The following is a 21,265-nucleotide window of genomic DNA, read 5'->3' as shown; positions in this document are numbered from 1 at the left end:
GCGCCAGAGTTCCAAATAAAACATAAAATGGCTTTGATATAATAAATGTTACTATCATTGTTTAAAAATGTTGTGACCTGTCTGCTATAGTTTCTGAGAAAGATATTTTCCAGCACTTGATATTTTTTCCCTTCTCTCTCTTTCATATTCTATTACTGAAGATAAGGATGAAGAAAATCCTTAGGACAGACTTGTTTTAAATCAATGTAACACAATGCCAGCATTGTCTCCTTCAAGATGAACTTTTAAATTAAATTTGGCATGAGCTTTACCAGAGCTCCAAACAGCTTCACCCCAGAGACACTTTATCCACCCTATTAGGGAGCATTAATAACTCAAATGTTATGGTTGTGGTTAATTGTATTCATTAGGATAAGGCAGGAGTTGAAACATTTTCCTATAGGACACACCCTCATCCAGAACAGTTGGGTTCACTCAGTTCAGAGAAACTGAGACTACACAAAATGCATATATAGTGTAAATGTTGTCATCCTATGGGAACCATCTTTTGGAGGTACCCATGATAAATTTGGACTGAGATATGGGATCAATCTCTGTATAAAGTTCTGAAGTATCACGTTTGTGGAGGAAGTCATTCATTGTGGGTACTGATCCATGGTGCTGTTCATTCAGCTTCCCAAGAAAATTTTATTATATGAAATTCATTCAACTTTGTGAAATCTATGTTATTGTTTCATAATAGTTATTAGCAACCTTAAGGAAAGAACTGTATTTTACTTAGGCAATTGGTTAGCTTTGATAATAGTGTACACAAAACCTAAATAGAATAAACTGTTGTGTTGAAGATTTTTCTCTGCTGGCTCACTGATAACTTCTTTCAATTTGAGGATGGATATTCTGATGTAAGAGTTAGGATTTATCCCAAAAAAAAACAATTATTTAACCTGATCTGGATTTCATCATATCCAGTAAGTTTGTGTAGTAATCTTTTCACATATGTCACATTGATTGACTAGCTGCCTTTCTATGTTCTCTTGAGTAGCAACTTCTTTTATTTCATTTGGTATCATGTTTCCTTGTCTCTCAAAGTTTTGTCCATATGTCCTCTCTGTGGCTGATTAACAGTAAGTTAGACTACAGAGCTGATGATGTCAATGATTCAATCTCCATGTAAGTTTTTCCAACTTCACTCTAGCCAGCCAATATTGACTCGCTCCCTAGACAAAGGCTATGCCATCACCCCAAGCCAAAACAGATGGAGAATATGGTTGACCTAGTAATTCACCCCACTTCTGGAAAAACCAATACAAGCCGAGGTTCTACGAATAATGGATGTGTAGGGCCTTCTTTGGATATGGACTAGGCTACATTATTAATATCCATGTTTCCCAGTCTGCTGTCCAGCAAATCTTCAATTCACAAGACACTTTCTAAGGTCTGTTCTTTCTCAGAGATGGATGTAGTTATTGCACAATAAAGTTAGGTTGGAGGAAAATTGCAGATTTGTTTGCAAGGGATGTGAAATCAACTGGTGGAGGGCAATTTACTTCTCTAAAGTCCAAGTCACATTTTAATTTTTGTTTGATGATATAGCTTTGGAATGTTTCCTGTTTTGCTTTGTCTAAAGTATACACTTCTGCCCATTGAAAACAGTCCTGTCTTTGTACTGCTAACCCCACCCCTTTATTGTTTTCAGAATGGCTCTTAAGTAATGGCTATTCAATAAGGACTAATTGAGGGTTGTAATTTTCCAAAGAATATATGTGTGGTTTTCTTTTTTCAGAAAAAAAAATAGAACCTTCTCACTGAAACAATATTATACCATTTCAGCATTAAGTGGTATTTTGTAAAAAGACTTCAGCAACACAGACTGAATATTCAATCTACTTTCTGTTTGTTGAAGCGTTTATGGCTCCTACTCAAGCAAGACAAGAGAAATAACAAGGAAAGAAATGACTCTGAATAAAGGACATTTTATTACACAAATAAAAAAATGAGAGCATATCTGTTAGCTCTTGCCAACTTTTGAAATATGGATTCCATTTGTCTTTATTACAGTCTATTCCCATTGTGCCTTTTCCCTATTTATTAATTTTTGTATGTTGCTATTAAACAGAGATATGTGCCTACTGGAAATAGTCAAAGTTATTTCAAGAAAAATTAAAGATGAGAAAAATATATCAATTCATCTTTCTTCTATTCCATCAGTAATTTTAGGAGACAAGAAGTTGTAACTTATAATCTTTTTTTTTAATGGCATGTGCATTATCAACAGAGAATGTCCCATCAAATCTATAATAATCATGATGACTCATAGATATGTGATTTCTCTTATTAAGAAAAAAAATGGCAGGAAATCCAATATAAATGAGCTGTTTTCCTCAGTAGTGTAATAAAACTTGGATACCAGTATATGAGTTTTTTATTATATCATCTACTGATAATCTCTGGGTTCATTTCCTCCAAGTGAAGAATCAGTCTTTTTTTCCCCCCTCACAACCCCCCTTTGGCCACTAACATTTTAGCAATCTTACTCCCTCAGCTGAGGAGGAGGCCTCCCAGTTACAGCCACCACAGTATAGTATATTTTAAGGGCTGTAAATTTTTACCGTCAGATTTGAGCCAGGGGTGTTAAGCTCCAGAAGATACACATCTGCTTCCTACTCAAATGGTCTTTTGTGCTTCTTGTTGCAGGGAGAGTTGTAATGCCAGAAGAATAAATCCCAATGGGGTGGGGGTGGGGGTAAATTAATTATGGTATTTCAAAAAGAAATGTTCATGACTGCAAACACAACCAGCCTAATTCTGTTCTTAAATGCTGTGTTTATTTTCAGAGTTATATGATAATTTTTTATTGCTTTGTAGTGAACAAAATGAGTCATTATTAAATTTCTAAAGTGAAACATTATTTTGTAACCTGAATCATAACCCTTGAATGTATCCAATTTCTAAGTTTCAGTTTCCAAATGTCAGGTTTTCCTAAATAGGATCACATGGATCACAGGGCCAGAAAACAAAAGAAATGTCCAAGCAACTACTTGGGAAGTGTGCCTACAGTCCCTGCCAAAACATTCAGCCCATGAGTGTTTATTAAACACCTATAAGGTTAATCAAAGACTATTTAGTGTTAGTTTTGTATTTATGTTCTCTATATTCTAGCACCTCACGAACTAAGAGAAGAAAGATGATAGACCAATTTCATAACTAACAGAAATGTGATGATATAAATATAGTCCATCCAGGTTTTGTTCCAAACTCTGGTTGTAAGTCTTTCTTTAGGAACTTCTGATACATTTTCCCATGGAAACAAAATTATAAGTAGTAGTGCTGTTTCCTAGACAGCCAACAGAAGCTTAACCCACATGAAGCTTAAAATTATTTTTAAAGAAATTAATCACCAAGTTTTGTGGAATTACTCACCTATTTATTTATCAAAATATATTGAGCCCTCACTTGGTAAAAGACATCGTGTTTGGGTCAGAGAGCAATTGCTTGTTCCTTAACTTAAGTGTCACAGTGGAAGCTTACACCTGTGCTGTATGAACATATACTACAAGCTGCTGAGGGTGGAGGGGTCAAGGCATGACTCTCACAGCTGATGTCTAAGCTGGTTGTTTTTGCTGGAAGAGAAGGATGGAATCAGGGAGAGGTTGAAGGTGGAAGTTGTTTTGGTCATAGAGAAAGGCAGCAGTATGAAGACTTACATTATTCAAGAGAAGTGGGGAGGTTGATTTTCATATAAGCAAAGGTTAAACTAATAGGGCTTAACAAATATGGGGTTTGAATGCTCAATTTGGAGATGGGATTCCAAGTAGGGGACTGATCTGGCATATCCACACTTTTAAAAGTGCATTTGGTCACTATGTTAATACTGGGGAGAAGGAGGATGGAAAAGGATGGGGAATGTAGGTGTAATCTCAGAGGAAATTGAAGAGGTGTTAGTGCCGGATAGATGGGGAAGGGAAAGAGAAGATGGATTAGGAATATTAAGTAGGAAAATTTGACAGCACCTGAAGACAGATTGGATGTCAAAGTTGAGGGAGCATTTGAAGATGGGTAGAAAGAGATGGTAATGAATGCTGTTCACACAAAAAGAAAGAAAGAAAGAAAGACGGAAGGAGGAAAGAAGTGGAGGGGAGGCACAGAACTGGGGAATAAGAGGAGAAGAAAAGGGAAGGGAGGAGGCTCCGTAGGAGATGTGTCACTGGCCCATTTCCCTACTCAGAGGATTGGAAATGAGGGTGGGGCACTCAAGAGTAGCCCGGACAGGAGATGCAGCAGATGAGTAACAAGATGATAAGAATGAATGAAGAGGGTCTAGCTCTGGTGGCGTAGTGCTTAAGGCATTTGACTGCTAACCAGAAGGCTAGTGGTTCGAACCCACAGAAGGAGAACTGGGCAATCTACTTCCGTAGAGATACTGCCTCAGAAACCCAAGGAGGGGTCGCTATGAGTCGAAATCAACTTGACGGTAGTGAGTTTGGTTTTTTGAAAAAGGTATCCAGAGATGTCCAACCCAGGAGAGAGCAGTGTCCAAAAGCCAGAAGAGTAGGACATTTCAAAGAGAATAGAATGCATGCATCAGAGATCAAGACTGAGAAATAAAAATTAGGTTTAGGGAGTAAGAGGGTATTGATGCTCCAAGTCCAAATTTGGGACACCAATAACATACTTCTATTTATCCTGGGGCTCTGCAAAGGAGCACAGAAGCTGTACTGAGGTGATGTGTGACAGGGAAGTGGTCTCTGTCAGGAGAGGACTCCCCACTGGGTTGGAGCAGTGATGGTGGAGAAATGCAGCCTTAAGTGGAGATCTGTGTTGGAGGAGGATGTAAAGAGCACTATTCTAGTAAGTGAGAGACCTATGGTGGGAATGTCCTTATGATGAACTGCTGTGTGGGATGGGCTGTGGCTATAGGCATAAGTTACTGTTTGTTGTTGTTGGGTGCTGACAAGTTGGTTCCAACTCATAGTAACCTCATGTACAACAGAACAAAACACCACCCAGTCCTGTGCCACACTGACAATCATTGCTATGCTTGAGCTCATTGTCAGAGCTACTGTGTCAGTCCATCTCATTGAGGGTCTTCCTCTTTTTCACTGACCATCAACTTTACCAAGAATGATGTCCTTCTCCAGGGACTGGTCCCTGTTAATAACATGGCCAAAGTGCGAGAGGTGAAGGACTACATTTTCAGAAAACATGGGCTAATATCCAAACTCCTCAGAAAGGTATACAAAACTTATCACCAGTTAATTCTCACTAGCCTCATCTCTTGCCACTTTCCCACTATGCTCCCCATTTTGTAAAATTGTCCCTATCCTTGTCTACAAATGCCAGCCCCCATACTCTTTCACTCCTCCATACCTTTCCATATGTGTTTTTTTTTTTGTTGTTGTTGTTCATTTGTTAACTTTTTACTGTGATTTGGGTGAAATTTTACAAAGTAGATTCATTTTACATTCAACAGCTCATACACATTGTGTTTTGTGACACTGATTACATTCTCCACTGTGTAACAGCTCTCCTCCCACTTCCTCTTGTTACCTTTTCCCTGTGTCTTCTTGCCTGTGCATTCCTGCCTACCTACCTTTCTCCCTGTGTGAATGGAGCCCTTCTGATCTCCCATGCTAGATTGTTTTAAGGAATGCATGTCCCTGGTATAGGTGTCCAGCTCATAGGCCTGTCTATTGTTTGAGAGTTAAGACAAGGGAGTTCAATTCCAAGCCTGAAGAGTAACAAGCAACCATAATTCTGGGGGTTACACCAGTCTCTATCAGCCTAGTAAGCCTGGTCTTTTTTATGACTTTGAGTTTTGTTCCACATTTTTCTTGCACTCTATCCAGGATCTCCTATTTTGATCCCTTTCTGAGTGGTTGGCATTGGTAGCTGGGCACCATCTAGTTCTTCTGGTCTCAGAGTCATATAGGCTGAGGTTCTCATGGTCCATTAGTCCTTTGGACTAATTGTTTCCATGCACTTTTGATTTTCTTCATTCTTCTTTGCTCCAGACCAGGAGAGACCAATAGTTGCATCTTACATGACCACTCACAACCTTTTGAGACCACAGTCACTACTGACCCAAGTAAGACATAGAATAATATCTTTGTATACAATATTGTGCCATTTGAGCTTGATGCCTCCACAAGCATGGTCCTCAGGCTGCAGGCCCAATGACTCACTTTCTCAAAGTGCTTAGTTGTGGCAAAGAAGTTATCCTAACTTTGCCTCCTGTTAGGTTTGAACTGTATATGGACATTTTCATAGCATAAACAAAAACATGTAGGAATATCGTCTGCCAAACCTATGTATGATCATGGGTATATTCCCATTCACCTATCTATACCTGATCTTCTTACATGTCTATCTATGTATCGACCCATAGATTAGTGTTTGCTGTTACTGATAATGCAGTATTATGTATGCAGTACTATTTGTCTTTGTTTTCTGTACCTCTTGTGCACCTTTACTTGTCTTCCTTTGCCTTAGTGATATTTTGCTAGTCCAGTGCTTTTGTTATATTGCTTTTCCCCTCACCCATATCAACACCTGTCTCTAAACTATTCATCTATTTTCCTTCCCTTCCCCTCCTCTCCCATCCCTGATAACCAACAAAGAAAATTTCCTTCCCTGTGTAAACATTTCCTTGACTTTGTATAAAAAATGGACCCATACAATATTTTTGTCCTCTATGATTGACTTATTTCACTCAGCACAATGTCCGTTAAGTTCATCCAGGTTATGAGGTGTTTAGGGGACACTTCATTAGTCTTTAATGTTGCATAATATCCCATTGTGTGTATTATAGTTCAGTTATCCATTCATCCATTTCTGGGCATTTAGATTGTTTCCATTTCTTTGTTACTGTAAATAGTACTGCGATTAACATGGGTTTTTTTCTGTATTTATCTGTGACCCTTCTTTCACTTCTTTAGGATATAGTCCTAATAATGAGATTGCTGGATCCAATGGTATTTCTATTTCCAACTTTTTAAGGAAGCGCCATACTGTTTTTTACAGTGGTTGTACCTTTTACAGTCCCACCAGCAGTGTATGAGAGTTCCAATCTATTCACTCTCTTGTCAGCATTTGGTTTTTCTGTGTTGTTGAACTTTGTTATTATTGCTGGGGTGAGATGATACCTCATCTTTCTTTTGATTTACATCTCTCTAACAGCTAATGATTGTGAGCATTTCTTCATGTCTGTTGGCCGCCTGAATATCTTTCTCGTTGAAGTGTCTGTTCGTGTCCTCCATCTATTTTGGAATTGTCTATTTTCTTGATGCAGAGGTATTGCAGTTTTCTATAAATTTTAGAGATAAGTCCCTTGTCAGAAGGTCTGGTAGCATAGTGCCTAAGGCATTTGACTGTAACCAGAAGGTGGCGGATCAAACCCACCAGCCACTCCTTGGAAGGAAGGTTTGGCAATCTACTTCCATAGTGATACCGCCTGGGAAACCCAAGAAGGGTTCACTATGAGTCGGGTCCGACTTGACAGCACATAACAACAACAACAAACAAGTCCCTTGTCAGATATATCACTGCCAAATATTTTTTGCTAATCTGTGGGTTCTCTTTTTATCCTTTTGGGGAAGTCTTTTGAGGCATACGAGAATTTAATTTTTAGAAAGTGCCAGTCATCTAGTTTATCTTCTGGGTTTTTTTGTGCATTTTGGGTGATGCTTGATGGTCTATTTATGCCATTTATTAGGGTCACTAAATTTGCCCCTATTTAATCTTCGATGAACTTTAAAATTTTGGATTTTACATTTAGGTCTTTGATCCATCTTGAGTTAGTTTTTGTAAATGTTGTGAGGTATGGATCTTGTTTCATTTTTCTGGAAATGGATATCCAGTTTTGCCAGCATTTTGTTAAACAGACTATCTCTTTCACATTGAATGTGTTTCAGCCCTTTGTCAAAGATCAGCTGTGTATAATAGGTGGATGGATCTATTTCTGGCCTCTCAATTCTGTTCCACTACTCCATGTGTCTATCATTGTATCAATATCAGGCTGTTTTGAGCACTGTAGCTATATACTAGGTTTTGAGATCAAAGAATATGATACCTCCTACTTTGTTTTTCTCTTTCAGCAGTGCTTTGCTTATCCAAGGTCTGTCTCTCCTTTCCATATAAAATTAGTGATTGGATTTTCCATGTCCTTAAAGAATTTTGATGAATCGCAAATGTTTTGTTATATATATTTCACCACAATAAAAATTTGCTAAAAAATGCTCTTTTATTGCCAAAAAAAAAAAAAAAAAGCAGGAAGCAGAGGGAATGTTGACAGAATTTGGATTGGGATTGCATTGAATCATTCTTCCTATCCATGAGCATGGCAGATTCTTCCATTTATGTAGGTCTCTTATAGTTTCTTCAAATAGTGTAGTTTTCTTTGCATACTAGTAAAATTTATTCCTAAGGATTTTATCTTCTTGGTAGCTATTGTAAATGGCATTGTTTTCCGTATTTCCATTTCAAAGATCTCTTTGTTGATGTAGAGGAATCCAACTGATTTTTGTATGTTGATCTTGTATCCTGCACTTTGCTGAATCTTTCTACTACTTCCAGTGGTTTTCTTGCTGAATCTCTTGGGTTTTCTATGAATAGGATCATTTCATCTGCAGATAGAGATAGTTTTACTTCTTCTTTGTCAATTTGGATGGCTTTTATTTCTTTTTCTTGCCTTATTATCCTGGCTAGGACTTCCAATACAATGTTAAATAGAAGTGGTGATAGAAGGCATCCTTGCCTGGTTCTCATTCACAAGAAGAAAGCTTTAAGTCTCTCTCCATTGAGAATAATGTTGGCCTTTGGTTTTACAGATATGTCCTTTATTATGTTGAGGAATTCCCTTCTATTCCTATTTTGCTGAGAGTTTTATCAGCAATGGGTGCTGAATTTTATCAAATACCTTGTCTGCATTGATTTATATCATCATGTGGTTCTTTTCCTTTGTTTTGTTTATGTGGTAGATTATATTGATTGCTTTTCTAATGTGGAACCATCTTTGCATTTCTGGTATGAATCTCTCTTGGTCATGGAGTAGTATTATTATTATTTGATATAATGTTGGATTCTATTGGCTGGGATTTTGTTGACAATTTTCTTAGTCTATACTCATGAGGAGTATTTGTCTGTAGTTTTCCTTTGTATTGGTGTCTTTTCCTGGTTTTGGTTTCAGGGCTATGCTTGCTTCATAGAATGAATTTGGGAGTATGCCATCCTTTTCTATGTTCTGGAACCACTTGAGTAGGATAGATGTCCCCACAGAATATTTGATATAATTCTCCAGTGAAGCCATCTAGACCAGGACTTTTTTGTGGGGAGTTCTCTTATGACTTGCTCATTTTCTTCCATTATGTGTCTGTTTCTATTTTCTACCTCAGTCTGTGCTAGTTTAGATAGGTCTTGTGTTTCTAGAAATTTGTTCATTTCTTCTAGGTTTTTTAATTTTTTGGAGTACAGTTCTTTGTAGTGTTCTGTTATTACCCTTTTTATTTTGGTTAGTTCCTTTGTGATGTTTCCCATTTCATGTATTATTCATGTTATTTCCATCTTATCTTTCTTTTCCTTAGTTAAATTTGTCAGTGTTTTGTCAATATTGTTAATCTTTTTGAAGAATAATCTTCTAGTCTTTTTGATTTTTTTTTTTCTATTGTTTCTCTGTTTTCTGTTTCACTTATTTCTGCTCTGATCTCTACTATTTCTTTGTTCTGGAGACTGGTGGTTTCTTTTGTTGCTCTTTTTCTAATTCTTGGAGTTGTTGGGTTAAGGTGTTGATTTGGGATCTTTCTTCTTTTCTGATGTGTGCATTTATTGCTACAAATTAACCTCTAAGTACTGCTTTTGCTGTGTTCCAAAGGTTTCGGTATTTTGTGTTTTCATTATCATTTGTTTCTAAGATTTTTTTATTTTACCCTTCATTTCTTCTGTTGTCCAGTGGCTCTTGAGCAGCAAGTTATTCAGTTTCCATGTATTTGATATTTCCCCCTCATCTTCCTATTATTGATTTCTAACTTTATAGCATTGTGATCTAATAAGATGCTTTATACAATTTTGATGTTTTTAAATTTATTGAGGCTTGATTTGTGGCCTAACATATGATATCTTTTGGAGAATGAGTCAAGTGCACTGGAAAAGAATGTATATTTCATTTTTGTTGGGGAGAATGCTCTGTATATGTCTTTGAGGTCAAGTTGGCTGACTGTGTTGTTGAGATCTTCTGTATCTCTCTGAAGTTTTTTTCTGGTCATTCTGTCCTTCTTCAAAAATGGTGTGTGAACCTCTCCTATTACTGTTGTAGAATTGTCTCTCTCTCCTTTCATTTCAGTAAATGTTTGCTTTATATATTTAGAACACTTTCATTGGTTGCATAGGTCTTTATTATTGTTTTATCCTCTTGGTCTATTGACCCTTTTTATCATCATGTGATGCCCTTCTTTATCCCTTATGCTGGATTTTGCTTTGAAGTCTATTTTATCAGAAATTGATATTTTTACTCCTGCTCTTTTTTGGTTGTCATTACATTTTTTTTTCCCAAACTTTGACTTTTAATTTATTTTTATCTTTGTGTCTAAGGTGAGTCTCTTGTAGGCAGCCTATTGATCGGTCTTGATTTCTTATCTAATCTGCCATTCTCTTTCTCTTGACTGATACATTCAATCCATTCACTTCACATGAGGTTTTATCTACCACAAATATTCTATGTCCCCTTTTCCAGCAATCTTCCTAATCCACCCAGTCTAAATGTCACCTTCCTCATGAAGCCTTTGGTAATACCCTCAGTCCAGAGTAGGTTCTCCCACCCCTGCCCTTTCAGTGCTTTGCTCATTTATTTATTGATTAAAATAATGTTGTAATAAAATAACTCTGTTTCCTGTTGTCTGTGAGTTCCTAGGGGCACAAAAGTGCTTGTTCATTTGGATGTCCCCAGTACCTAACACAGAGTTTGACCCATGATGAATGTTCATGGCTTGTTTAAGAGCAAAGTCTTGCCTAAATCAAAGGTTAGTTGTAAAAATTCTTGTTAAGCAAAGATGGCAAAATGCCTTACTGACCCAAAGCTGTGTGTAAATGGTAAAAACCAGCACCCCAGCCTCTTCTGATAGGAACATTAAGGGAGGGTGCCTAAATGTTATCAAAGCTTTTATGTTAATAAACTATACAGATTCCTAGAGCTATTTTCTCCATGATACAAAGCAGACAAGAAAACTCAGTGACTCTCAATTTAAGCATCTGGAAGAGTTAACTTTATTTCAGAAGTTCTATGTCACCTTTGCTGGAAAAAGAAGTGCACATAAGGTCTTGGCAAAAGGATTCATTTCATAAATCTGTAAAATAAATTAAAGTTCATTGGAAATGTTAACTCTTCTATAACCTCTTTTGAGAGGTTTGGAAAGTATTATTTATTGCTAAGTAAGGGTCAGAGAATTTCTTTTCATGAGCTCTGGGAGTATAGCTATGGTCAGTGATACTCATTGGGATGACGGCTTAGTGAGTAGAGATGACTTTGGAGGTATTTTGGTCCAAAACAACACTTGAGAGTGAGGAACCAAGAGGAGTGAAACCCTGTGTGGTTTTCTCAGGGTCATTACCAAGATGATTGTCTTTCCTTCTGACTCTAGTCCAGAAACTCTCTGTGAAATAAAAAATCTATGTATGTGACATTTGAGTTTCTGGCACTAGAGATGCCTGCTTCATTTTGGGTCATATTAAATTCAATCCAACTGCATTGATGATAATATAGAAATTTTGCTTTTAAATAATAAATTAGGGAATCATAGCAGAAAATATACTGTATGTGATATTAGAAGACTAGATTCCAGTTTCAGAATGCTTACCTATATCCATATGGTTTTAGATGTCATTTAACATCTTAAAGTTCCAATGACTTCATCAGTAAAATGGGCATTATCATTTGCTGTTAAACCAGTTCTGACTCATGGTGATCCCATATGTGTCAGAATGAAACTATACTCTTTAGGGTTTCCAATGGCTCATTTTCTGGAAGCAGTTTGCCAGGCATTTCTTCTGAAGCACTTCTAGGTGGACTCAAACCTCCAAACTTTTGGTTGGCAACCAAGCATGTTAAGCATTTGCACCACCCTGAGACATTGATAATCTTTAAAAAGAACACTGTGCCGATATTCACTGAGTGCTTACTATGTGCAGGTACTCTTTTACATGCATTATTTCTCCTCCATTCTTTTGATATATGTGAGACTGTTATCCATTGTAAAGAGGAAGCAATTGAAGTTTACAGAGATTATATGACATGCTTGGGGGAAGGAAATGGCAGACATAGGATTAGGATCTAAATCTCTTTGAGTCTGTGACTGAGCTCTTAACCACTGTTTTAAATGTTACACTTAAAAAAATAAATAAATAATAAAGCATCATCAAAGACAAAAGATAAGACTGGGACCACCTAAAAATTAGACACTTATACACATCAAAAGATTTCACCAAAAGAGTAAAAGGAGAACCCCCAAAGAGTAGGGGTGGAAGGAAAGGTGATGACATACCAGACAAAGGGCTAATTTCTGAAATTTATGGAAAACTTCAATGCCTCAACAACAAAAAGACAAAGAATCCAAATATGAAATGGGCAGAGGACATGAACAGACACCACCAAAGAAAACATTCAGGTGGCCAGCAAACACATGAAGAAATGCTCAAGATCACTAGCCATTGTTGTTGTTGTGATGTGCCATAGAGTCGGACCCAACTCATAGTGACCCCTCCTTAGGTTTCTAGGGCGGCATCACTAAGGAAGTAGATTGCCCAACCTTCCTTCCGAGGAGTGGCTGGTGGGTTTGAAGCACCAGTCTTCTGGTTAGCAGTCAAGTGCCTTAGGTACTGCAAATCTAAAAAACAATGAGATATCTCACACTAGAGTTAAGAGCCAAGTTCAAAGAAACATAAAACAGCAAATGCTGGCAAAGGTGTGGAGAGACTAGAACCCTCATACACTGCTGGTGGGACTATAAAGTGCTGTGCCCACTGTGGAAAAGTGTCCACTCAAGAAGTTGGGCTGATTTCAGTAGAAATTTGGGAATAGAAATTCCATGTGATCCAGCAATCCCATTACAAGGTATATATCCTACAGAAATAAGATCCATGACATGAACAGATATATGCACACTCAAGTTCATTACAGCACTATTTACAATAGCAAAAAGATGGAAGCAACCTAAGTGTCCTCAACAGATGAATGGATAAACAAAAACAGATTATGGTACATACACACGGTTGAATACTACATATTGTTATAGAATAATGATCAATATGTGAAACACCTCATAACATGTAGAGTATATTTTGCTTAATTAATCAATCATGAAAGGGCAAATATTATATGAGAAAGAGCTCTGGTGGTACAATGGTTAAGGCATTTGGCTGTTAATCAGAAAGTCAATGGTTCCAAACCACTAGCTTCTAAATGGGAGAAAGATGAGGCAGTCTGCTCCCATAAAGATTTACAGCCTTGGAAACCCTATAGGTAAGTTCTACCTTTAGGGTCACTATGAGTGGAATCTACTAGATGGTGGTGGGTTGTTTTTCTTTTTCTTTCTTCTTCCTTCCTTTCTTTCTTTTTTTTTTTTAGTAATATGAGACCACTACTCTAAAAAGTTTAGAAAAAGTTTATGCATAGAAAGAAACATTCTTTGATGGTTACCAAGGTTGAGAGGGAAAAGGGGGTGGTAAATCACTAACTAGAGGGTGAGGATAAATGCAATATACAGTAAGCGGGAAGTCAGCACAAAATGATCAAGGCAAAGGAAGACACTGAGAGGGGCACAAGAGTTAAAGGCAACAAAGGTAAATATTATTACATATATAATCCTGCAATAATACTAATAACAATAATCTGTGAGATATAGACATATGTGAGACATAGATAGAAGCACAGCTAAACAGATGTGAGAAGGTGTCGGGACTACAGTCACAAATATATAGAAGTTTGACAGGAGATATTTCTACATGTGTATTTATGTGTGCTACTAATATATTCATGAATATAGTAGAGCATACAAGGGGCAAAGTTATGCAAACTTCTCAGCCATAACCAAGCACCACAAGGAAATAAGTCACGGGGCCTGGGAATTCAAGACCATACATAGTCTTAGGAGACATCAAAGTCAATTGATTGGTATAATATAGTCCACAAAGGCAATGTTCTACATCCTACTTTGGTGAGTAGGTACTGAGATCTTAAAAGCCTGTGAGTAGCCATCTAAGGTGCAACTACTGGTCTTTCCCTATCTGGAGAAAAAAGACTGAAGAAAAATCAAAGACACATGGAAATAATTAATCCAAAAGTTTTATGGACCATGTGTGTGCCAGCTTCCATGAACTTGAGACTAGAAAACCTAGATGGTGCCTGGCTACCACTGCTGACCACTTGGAAAGGAATAATAGGGGAGATCCTGAATGGAGTGGGAAAAAAAATGTGGAACAACATTAAAAATAGTAAAAAGACTAAGTTTACTTATCTGATAGAGACTGGTGGAACCCCCAAGACTGGGTTTTAATCATCCTTCAATCCTAGAACTGAACTCAGCCCTGTGGCTCAATATTCAGCCAAACAATAGACAGGCCTATGAAGTGAACAATTACACCAGGGAGGTATACACTTCTTAGAACAATCAACCTTAGGAGATCAAAGGGCAGTATTTGCCCAGTGATAAATCTCGGAAGGTAGGAATGGATAGGAAAGAAGGACGAATAGAAATGGTAAACACAGGGAGGAATTAGAGTGCTACTACTTTGTGAGGATTGCAATCAATGCCACAAAACAAAATGTTTATGAATTTTTGGGTGGAAAACCAATTTACTTTGTAAACTTTCACCCAAATCTCAATAAAAATTTTAAAAAATAATAAAAACATCCCTATATAAATAAACAATATTACCTAGTGCTAAGTTGTTCTTCTCTGAATGCTATCCCTGAATGTCACTTGTCTCCCTCTGACTTTCTCCCTGAAATCTGGGACATCTTTTCCACCAAAATTGGGTGAGAAATCTCTGGGCTATTGCTTTTTTTTTTTTTTTTTTTTCTGATTTTCCAAGTAGTGAAGAGCTACTGAGTCTGACTAGAATGTGACATATGATCCTGAGGAAGAAGACCCAAGGAAAGGATCCCTGAAGCATCACGTGACACACACACACAAAAAGTACCAGTATCAAAGTGAAAAAAATAAACACACACACACACACACTAATAAAAAAGTAACACATGTCTGCTTAGAATTGGAAAATTTAGATAACTGGAAATAAGCAAAAAATTAAAATCATCCATATTACTGCAACCTATAAATATCCAGTTAGCATTTTTCTAAATATCTGTATTTCTTTAAAAGAATGGAATCACGTATATTGTTTGAGCCTACATATTTATTAACATTTGGGTCCCATGGGAGAACAAAGGAGTTAAATGCAACCACAGTACAGTGCTTGTGGTCATGGTTAAACACAATTTTATTCCAAGCCTATTCTATGTAACATTTGTTTCACATCAGTTTAATTTCACATCCATTGTTTTCTCCCCTATCTACCTACAATTTTTCTCACCTCTTATCCATTTTTCTCCTCCTATAATTTGAATGGTTTTAATTTTTCAATCAAAAGAATGTAGTTTATTAGAGATAACAAGAAATCCACAAGCTTTGATCCCTAAAGCCCAGTGGACAAAGGAAAGTCGACATTAGGGAATTAGGCGATGCATGCGGTCCCAGTGGCAGCCAATTCACTGAACAAGTTGAACCGAAGAATCAGGCCCTTCTCTTTTGTGACTGCTAGATTTACACAAAGGAAATGACTTTATCCCCAGTTTTCCAGTCATAGAACTGAACTAGTGTTGTTGGCCACAGAGAGACTTAGTGAGTAGGAATGGCTCATAGCAATGTGCCACCACTATTACAAAATCACTTTCAGTTTGCACTCTCATTAATGGGCTGGGAGCATGATAGTATTATGAAAGATGATGAACTGCATCTTAATTGACTTCTACCCAGTGTAGGTCATACACACTTTTTTGGCATCTGAATAATCTAATTAAACTCTATGTAAAGATTAAATGAACTTAATAATTGCCAATTTACCATTTCCTAACCATGTTCCTCACCTTTGGGAATTGTTTTCTATGCAACACCAAATCTAAATAAATGCTTACCACTATAGTTGAGAAGATACAGTCTATAAATTGGATGGTTTCCCTGTCATAAGGAAATTTTAAGCAAGGAAATCTTCAAGTTACTCCCGATGGCATGTTGCTTAGAAAGGAAATTGTCATTATCAGATGTGGTGCCAAAAGCAATTAGTGAATCTAGATTTGACTTTTCTATTACGTTTGAGTACAACTGTCTACGTCTGTTTCTGGGAACTAAGAAAGGGTGGAGCTGTTGCTAACACTTACATGGAACTAAGGCATTTGTGAATGAAGGCTATTGATACAAAGAATGAAGTTGTGCCTGAGAACAGAAATGAGGAGATAAACAGTTTGCTTCTGGACAGGATTGTCAGATCCAGCAAATAAAAATACAGGAACCATGCAGTATATAAGACCAACCAATAATAATAATAATAATTTGCCATTTATCTGAAATTTAAATTTAACTGTGCATCTTGTATTTATTTTATCTGGTCACTCTATTCCTAGTTGATGAAGATGAGTCAGATCAACAAACCATTGGGGACATGAAATCCTTCACAATTTTGTTGGGTACTTAAATATATTTAAACAAAAATTTTCCCAACTTTCCTCAGCTGTTCATAAATCATCATTTCAACTAAATGTGTACATCATCATTTTTTATGGATTTCTCTGAATCAGGGTTGGTTGGGGGAGGGAAAGACATTCTGAAGAAGTTCTGTCTTGAGAAAAAAAGAACCAAACACTTAAATTTCCTGACTGGAGTGATTGGTCAGAGGCGGGGTTAATAGGAGAAGGTGGTGAGAGGGAGGAAGTTGGGCTGATCAGATGCAGTTCTGGATGGGGTTCTTGCTCAGCTGAAATTTTGCCGCAATCTTGAGCAAGGAATAAGCAGAAATAGCTTTCATCTTCGTATAATCAAGTCTATTCTTCAGGCACTTGAAAACTGCAGTGCCTTCTTGGTTCTTCTCTTCCTGGAAGTTTCTTGGTTACTCGGGAATTCACATCAAACAGCCATGACAAGGCTGTTCTTAAGATAAAACCTTTGTTACTCAAAGCTGATGTATGGCTGGACACCAAGCGTCAATCCTACAAGCACCACAAAGCCTGGACTCCTTGTGGGTAGTGGTGGAGAGTTCTCCCCTGATCTCGAGTTACCACCCCTATCCCTTATTTGAACTTTACATATTTGTCTAATGTGAATAATGTGGTAATACTTAGATGTGAGTTGTAGAATTTTGTATCTCAATGCCTGATGTAGTGCCTTCCACATAGTAACTGCCCAATGAGTTTATTGAATACATAAATTAATTTTCAAAGCCATTCAGCAAGCAGAGGGTGGAGTCAAATAATAAATTATTAAGATACTAAAGAAAAAAATTAAATTGAAACTTTTGTTTGTTTTGCATTACCAGAATTTTGACATCGCAGAAACGCAGATTTAGATGTGGACAAGTTCTTGTACAACTGCTATTCTTTCTTTTAGTGTGTCTTTCGGGAGACAGAAGTGGAGGGAGAAGTGATGTGAACAATCCCTTGGCTTGGAATGATCCTTTAAGACCATAAAAGTAAAGGTCATGAAGAGCATGCTTGGCTTTTTGAGAATACTTAAGGGTGAAAATTTTGTGGACTTGGAACTCATGCTTAGAAGCTCTAAGATTTCTCAAATTGGTTTCCACAAGGTTGGAGTCTAATGAAGGGTGTTCACCCAAACTGCACCAGGAATGAGGCTATCCCAAGAAGGAAAGTGATTATGTTTTCTTTGCGTGCTGGGCTCCAGATTTAGGTCTTGCTGCTGCCTCCAACAGAAAGTAGAGTATTGGGTTGATGGAAGGATAGGACTTGTCCTCTTCTTTGTGACAGCAAGAGTCCTGCACCTTCCAGTTACTCAGGGTGAATGAGACTTCCTAAGCCTTGGCTAACAAAAATCTTTATATCTAAGGAACAAGCATTCCATATAGGGCTGGCTTTTCTAGACAGAGAGAAACTAAGGCATAGGCTTAAGGGTTTTGTAGTAAATGGGAAAGCCTGTTAGTTTTCTGTATAACTAATTTAGAATGTTTTTTGTTTGTTTGTTTGTTTTTTAAAAAATTCAAAATGAATTTTACTCATTGCCATAGGTTAAATCACATAAAGAAGAAAATAGATAATAATACTTAATTCCCCTACTTTCTACCAGAGCTCATTCTTCTGAAGTCCTAAGGTTGACAGCTTATTATACATCTTTCATCATTTTTCTCTACACTCATACAAATATAAAAATATATCTCTATATATGTGTTTATACACACATATGTACATGCATACATATACATACATATGTAATCTGTACATATGTATAAAATTTTATATACAGGATTCTGGAGGTGATGTATATATTTTTCAAAAAGTAGAACTATTAATTACATATTGCTCTACATATAACTTCTTTTCTCCCATAATGTCATAAACAGCACTCTGGTCAAAAAAAGTTAAATTCATTATATTATGTTTTATATATGGTTAATACTTCATTACATGTATGTTCACAATTTGGTCCACCTTTCTTCTGTTGATAGGATTTTAGTTTTTCATCTGCTCTTCCACCTTACAAACTGGGATTCCATGACCATTATTTTAAAACACATATATGAGAAAACATTGTTGTACGGTGCCATAGAGTTGGTTTCAACTCATAGAGACACTATGTACAACAGAACAAAACACTACCTGGTCCTGCATAATCCTCACAATCATTGCCATACTTGAGACTCTTCTTGCAGCCACTGTGTTAATCCATGTCACTGAAGTCTTCCTCTTTTTTGCTGACCCTATACCTTACCTTTTCCAGGGACTTGTCCCTCCTGATAACATGACCAAAGTATGGGAGATGGAGTCTGGGCATTCTTGCTTCTAAGATGCATTTCAGCATTGCAAGACAGACTGGTTTACTTCTATGGCAATCCATGGCATATTTTATATTCTTTGCCAACACCATAATTTACATGCATCAGTTCTTCTTTGGTCTTCTTTATTCATCATCCAGCTTTCACATGCATATGAGGCTATTGAAAATATCATGGCTTAGATGAGGCACACCTTAGTCCTCAAACTGGTATCTTTACTTTTTGACACTTTAAAGAGTTCTTTTGCAGCAGATTTGCCCAATGCAATACATCATTTGATAATTCCTGACTACTGCTTCCGTGGGCATTGCTTGCGCATCCAAGTAACATGGAATCTTTGACAACTTCAGTCTTTTTTCCATTTATCTTGACACTGCTCATTGGTCCAGTTGTGAGGATTTTTATTTTGTTTATGTTGAGGTGTAATCCATACTACAGGCTGTAGTTTTTAATCTTCACCAGTAAGTGCTTAAAGTCATCTTCACTTTCAGAAAGCAAAGTTGTCTCATCTACATATTGCTGATTGTTAAGGAGTCTTCCTCCAATCCTGATGCTGCATTCTTCTTCATATAGTCCTGCTTCTTGGATTATTTGCTCAGCATGCAGATTGAATAAGCATGATGAAAGTATACAACCCTGATGTACACCCTTCCTGATTTTAAACCATGCAGTATCCCCTTGTTCTGTTCAAACGACAGTCTCTTGGTCTATGTACCGTTTCCTCGTGAGCACAAATAAATGTTCAGGAATTCCCATTCTTTGCAATGTTATCCATAATTCGTTATGATCCACACAAATGCCTTTGAATAGTCAATATAACACAGGTAAATATCTTTCTGATATTCTTTGCTTTCAGCCAAGATCATTTGACATTGGCAATGATATCCTTAGTTCCATGTCCTCTTCTGAATCCAGCTTGAATTTCTGGCAATTCCCTCTCAATATACTGCTGCAATTGTTTTTTATTCATCTTTAACCTATTTTTACTTATACATTATATTGCTTGATAATTTCCATATTCCATTGGATCATCTTTTTTTTTTTTTTTGGGAACAGGCACATAAATGGGTTTCTTCCACTCTCTTGGCCACGTAGCTATCTTTCAATTTCTTGGCATAGACGAATGAGCACTTCCAGTATTCCATCCATTTGTTGAAATATCTCAATTGTTATTTCCTCAATTCTTGGAGTGCTGTTTTTCACCAACAATACTGTAAGTGATAGGAAAATACACATACACCTACAAGGAAGACCAATTCATGTGACTATAATTCAAATTTACATACCAAATACTAATGCCAAAGAAGAAGAAATTGAATATTTTTATACTCCTGCAGTCTGAAATTGATCAAATATACAATTAAGATTCACCGATAATTACTGGTATGCAAAAGTTGGAAACAAAGAAGAAACATTGGTAGTTGGAAAATATGGCCTTTGAGACAGAAAGGACACCAGAGACCACATGATAGAATTTCACAAGATCAATGACTCATTCATTGCGAATACATTTTTGCAACAACTTAAATGAAGATTATACATGTGAACCTCATCAGATGGAATACACAAGAATCAAATCGACTACATCTGTGTAAAGAAATGATGGAAAGGTTGAAAATCATCAAACAGAACAAGGCTAGGGGCCAACTACAAAACCATCAATTGGTCATTTGTAACTTCAAGTAGAAGCTGAAGAAAATTTAAACAAGTCCACAAGAGTAAAAGTACTATCTTCCGTATATCCCGCCTGAAATTAGAGTCCATCTGTGGTGGTTAAGTTTGTGTGTCACCTTGGCTGGCCCTGGTTGAATGGCTGGGCAGCTGGATGTAGTACTCCCCATGATGAGACTGGCAATCAACTTCATGGTGGAATCTACTGTGATCAGCTGAGTAGCTGCCTTTGGGTATGTGATCTTCTTCCCATATATAAGAAACAGCTTTAGGAATGATCTCTAGCCTATGGCATGCTTGGACGCTGCATGTAGCCAAGTCATTGTTCAGCAGCCTGCCATGATCTGCTGACCTTGGCACTTTCAATGGACTTGAATGAATGGCCTGCCACATGGTTTGGTAACATCAGGACTGTGCCATTATTTATCGACCTTGGGCTTATTAGCCTTAGCAGCCAGAAGCTGCCTGAGTGAAGAGATGCCTCTAGCTTCAGGGGGCCAGAAGCAAGAAGAAGAGCTGAAGCCCAAGGTCGAGGGGCTTTCACATAGCCCCTAGAGCCTGGCACTTCAAACTTGGACTTAAAGCCTCCAAA

The sequence above is a fragment of the Orycteropus afer genome, unplaced genomic scaffold (genome assembly GCF_000298275.1).
Source record: "Orycteropus afer afer isolate SDZICR_OR568_19922 unplaced genomic scaffold, OryAfe1.0 scaffold00039, whole genome shotgun sequence".
NCBI lineage: Eukaryota > Metazoa > Chordata > Mammalia > Tubulidentata > Orycteropodidae > Orycteropus > Orycteropus afer.
The sequence above is the reverse complement of the archived record's forward strand: the minus strand, read 5'-3'. Positions refer to the sequence as shown.